The following is a 4,061-nucleotide window of genomic DNA, read 5'->3' as shown; positions in this document are numbered from 1 at the left end:
TAGATATTTGTTGCTGTTAGTAATGTTTATGTGTGACATGCATTGTTGAAACAAAACTTTTCGGTTTATCTAAAACCCTTGACCAACTCTTTTTAGTAGAGGTGGGCAACCTTTGTTTTATGCTTGCAAAACAAAACCTCTGCAACCTAACATTAGCTCTTTTGTTTTGCTTAAGTTTTCAAATGATGTGGAATATGGTTTGCTTCCTATTTTGGTTGTAGTGTTATGGGAACAAATTAAGTTAGGAAAACTGTTTTCTACTTTTCCAAAAATGTTTGAAAATGCTTTGTGAATGTATTTGATGTCAAACTAATGCACTTGTCCTCTTTAGGATGTCTACCAGGGGATATTTGGTTTATACCATGGTGATACCCGAGAGAGGCAATTGCTAAGTTGTGATGCACTCATACCTTTACTAGGTAAATAAATGGGGTTTTCTAAACTAAAACTCTTAAAGTTGTTTTGTGGTATCTATAGGTCCTTAGTATGTTATACCTTGGCTGCATGGTTAGTTGTTGATTGATGAATGTTGTCTTGTTGATGCAATGTGATTGATTGTGTTCCTTTTATATTTTCCGGCGATAGATGCGAACAATTCCGGAGAAGAAGAAGTGGAATCGGACGAGGATTTTATTTATATTGTTGGGATTCTTATATTTATGGAGTTGAAGAAGTCCGGGGACAAATAAGCCAAGGCAAGCCATCTTTTGATCTCTGATATGATGTCTCTTTGGATGTCATCTTGTGCTATCAATAGCATCTTGGTTCTATGTGTGATGATCTCCATATTGTTGTCATCTATGCTTGGATGCAAGCATGGTACCTCTAGTAGTTTTATCTTGTCAAGGTCTTGGTAATTGGTTGGGTGTATGGTATCATGGCCATTGCTATCCAACTTGTTTTCTATATTTAGCTTGAATATGTTCCACCTCGGGACAAGATTCATACTACATCCCTTCTAGTGTAGATGTATCAATACCATGTTTTTGGTGTATTCTCAAATTGTGATGAGTATGCCTGATTCCCTTAATGGTGTTGGTGTTGGTCAATTCTCATCCCTATCTATTGATTGGGTTAGATAGCACCACAAATCTGAAAGTATATTTTCCTCTTGTGTTGTCATAATACATGCTTAGCTCAAGCAAGTATGATCCACTCCAATACCTCTTTTTCATACCCTCAATGGCGTGATGACCCTCATCTCGGCCATAGTGCTGTATTAGTTCAACTCATGAAACTTTAGGTTGGGAACCCCTCAAGGTTTACCTTGTTGTAAATGTTTATGAAAACCTTGGGTAAGATAACCTTACCCAAGTGTATGGTTTATGAAGGCAAAAAGGATCTTGTCAAAGATGATTGAGAAAAGGAATGTGTGTGTGACTTGGGTTTTGAGAAAAACGACACATGGTTCTTTGTATTCGCCTCGAACAACTAAACAGCGCAACCATAGCTACTCCAACGTGGGCACGGGGCTTAACTTGACGTTTGTTCTTCTTAGCATGAGGCACCGCACAACTATACAAGGGTACGGTTACCCCCGAGTCCGGGTTGTCATGGTTGGGACAATAGTATAACGGGAGGCCTTCGGGGCTGACCCGTCCGGAAGACACTATGGGTCTCCTGGCTTGGCGGTGGAGCCACGCTCAAGAGGAGGTGAGCTGCCACGGTGCCGGGGAGGTACATACTCCATAGGGTAGGACCTCGTGTTAAGTCGAATGGGCGAAAGGTTATGTCCGGGTATCCGTCGTGGCATATGTCGTTATGCGGGGATGATGCCCACACGATAGGTATCCGGATAGTTGTGGTGAAAGTGTGCAAACTCTGCAGAGTCAAAACTATTCGAATAGCCGCGTCCGCGGTCATGGACGGTTGGGATGGCCGTTACAGAGCTGTGTCGAGTTTTGGTTTTGAAAATGATTTCCAAAGGAAATGTGTATTGGAAGTACCGGAAGGGTACGGGAAAGATGTTGTGCCGACCATGTGGAGATGGTCGAGGAAAATGAAACAAAAGCGGGTGACCCTTCCTAGTGTTTTCATGTAGAGGAACTCTTCTTCAATAGAGAAATAGAGATGTCTCAGATAAATTCTTGGAGTGTCCCCTTCGATTGAGAAGTTGGGATGCTATCTCCACCAAAAACATCTCTTCTCTTCCACATGCTAAATCCACAAGAGAAACTACTCTTCCTCTCTTGTCTTCTTTAGTTAGAATTGTTATCACCTTCTTGATGGTTTGCGAGTACAATTCAAATGTACTCACGGCTTTGTCCCTGGCTATTTACTTGGCCAGACTTGAAGGAGTTCGACAGATGAAGAAGGAGTTGGCGACGTCTATGCGAGCTAGGAACGTCTTCCCAGTCAGTTGCCTGTAGGGTTATGGCAGATAACTTGGGTACTGCGCTGCTGAAGTGATGATGCTACTCTGATGTTTAGTTAGGCCCTTCGAGGCTATTATGTATTTATCGGTCATGTGACCATGTTGTAATTTTCTTATTCCGCTTTGTAATTGGATGGTGTAATTTGATATCAGTTCGGTTATGTGTTCACGGCGCACTGATCATGGGATCGTGAACTGTATACATAACAGGGAATTTCGGACCGTTAGTCCGGGGTCCCCACAGAGCTGGTATCAGAGCCATCCTGACTGTAGGAGACCTTAGTTAGCATGGACGTTAGTTAGGAAAACAAGTACTTGGGAAAAACTATTTACGAAACAAATTCTTTCTTTAGTCAGAAGCATAGCTTCTACTCCTCTTATTTATTCAAAGCTTCTAAATTCTTATCTCTCCGCTTTAAAAAAAAAAAAGGGTTTGAAAATTCTTACTCTATTGTCTCATCCAATTCAAACCTACATATTAGCCGATGTCCCCAACTCAGACCGGAGACTCGCACTCGAAGATGGATCAATCCCTCAGGAAGACTCTTGAAATGTCCAACAGCAGCTGTTGAAGATTGGAGGCCGACTTAGTGTGCAGATAAAAGAATAATAAGATCATGTCTTTGGTTATCACCAAAGTCTGTCAAGGAGCTGACCCTGTTCCTTCGTGGACATGCACTTTTTGCAGTCGTCAGGGATCAAGTCCTCAGTTTCTTGACTAGTAATTTTTAGGCCAGCCACCAGAAGTTGCCAACTTCGGGAGCACCTCAATAGCTACCTCTTCAAAGACCTCATGTTTCCGGGATGTCGAGACTAGAAGTTCTACACAGTTTCCGCCTCCACTTCGACATCAACGGCTCAACACCCGGCCCCTTCACCACCAACTGCTACAATGATCCAAGTTGAAGCTGATGCTGACAATATGAAGACGGCGACATATGTGACCAGCCCCCAAACCTATAGGATGGATAGGACAAACTCAACCTCTTTGATTGAGCTACCCCCGCGCATTAGGAATTTCTGGGTACTTAGAGTACCATGTCTGGTTTGATGATTGCTTGTATTTCCCTAGTGTGCTGCCTTGAGTGTTTGTATCTGTTTGTTGTGTGTATGTTTGTCTTGCTAGTTAGGTCTAAAAACATTCTGAGTGTGATAACCCAGCGTAGGAAGCCTCTCTAAGATGTTTTCACCCTCATCTACCTTGCCGTTAAAATGCTAACTGCTAGTTTTCTGAGAAGTTAGCCTTGTTAACAGTTGTTTTCAACCGTCGGAAAAACTAACCCAGGCCCCTATCTTCGATAACTACTTTCAAGATCGACCGAAGCATCTCTACTACGCCAAGAAAGCAGAAGCCCATACCTTCAAGAGTGACTGCACCTCTGCAAGAAGACATACTAACTTGGTCTAACCTCAGAGCATAATCGCGCTAACCTCGAGGATATTTTCTTGAAAACTACCCTCTAACACACCGTCTAACAAGTTGAGTGAACAATAGCGTCAAAGCCAAGCTACATCACATGGTTCATCTGGTCCTCATCAAGTGAAGGCTCCTGAAGATACCTCAAGACTCAAGACTTTAGGCGTAGTTTACCCGCTAATTTCTTAGTTGCTACTGAAGTCAGCACCGACCCTCAAGCTGAAGATTGTCTTCGACGACCCTGTTGCTGCTTCATATGGGTACCAACCA

General features: G+C 42.7%; 1 long non-coding RNA gene across 1 annotated transcript; it reads left to right on the top strand.

Annotated features, from left to right (window-relative positions):
- The first annotated feature begins 336 nt into the window (after positions 1-336).
- LOC139830568 (uncharacterized) lies at positions 337-2,601 on the top strand. The gene is made up of 3 exons (XR_011743113.1): positions 337-419; positions 586-695; positions 2,288-2,601. It is a non-coding gene; the product is annotated as an uncharacterized lncRNA (long non-coding RNA).
- The last annotated feature ends 1,460 nt before the right edge of the window (positions 2,602-4,061 follow it).

Source organism: Lolium perenne, chromosome 4 (assembly GCF_019359855.2).
Source record: "Lolium perenne isolate Kyuss_39 chromosome 4, Kyuss_2.0, whole genome shotgun sequence".
NCBI lineage: Eukaryota > Viridiplantae > Streptophyta > Magnoliopsida > Poales > Poaceae > Lolium > Lolium perenne.
The sequence above is the reverse complement of the archived record's forward strand: the minus strand, read 5'-3'. Positions and strand labels throughout refer to the sequence as shown.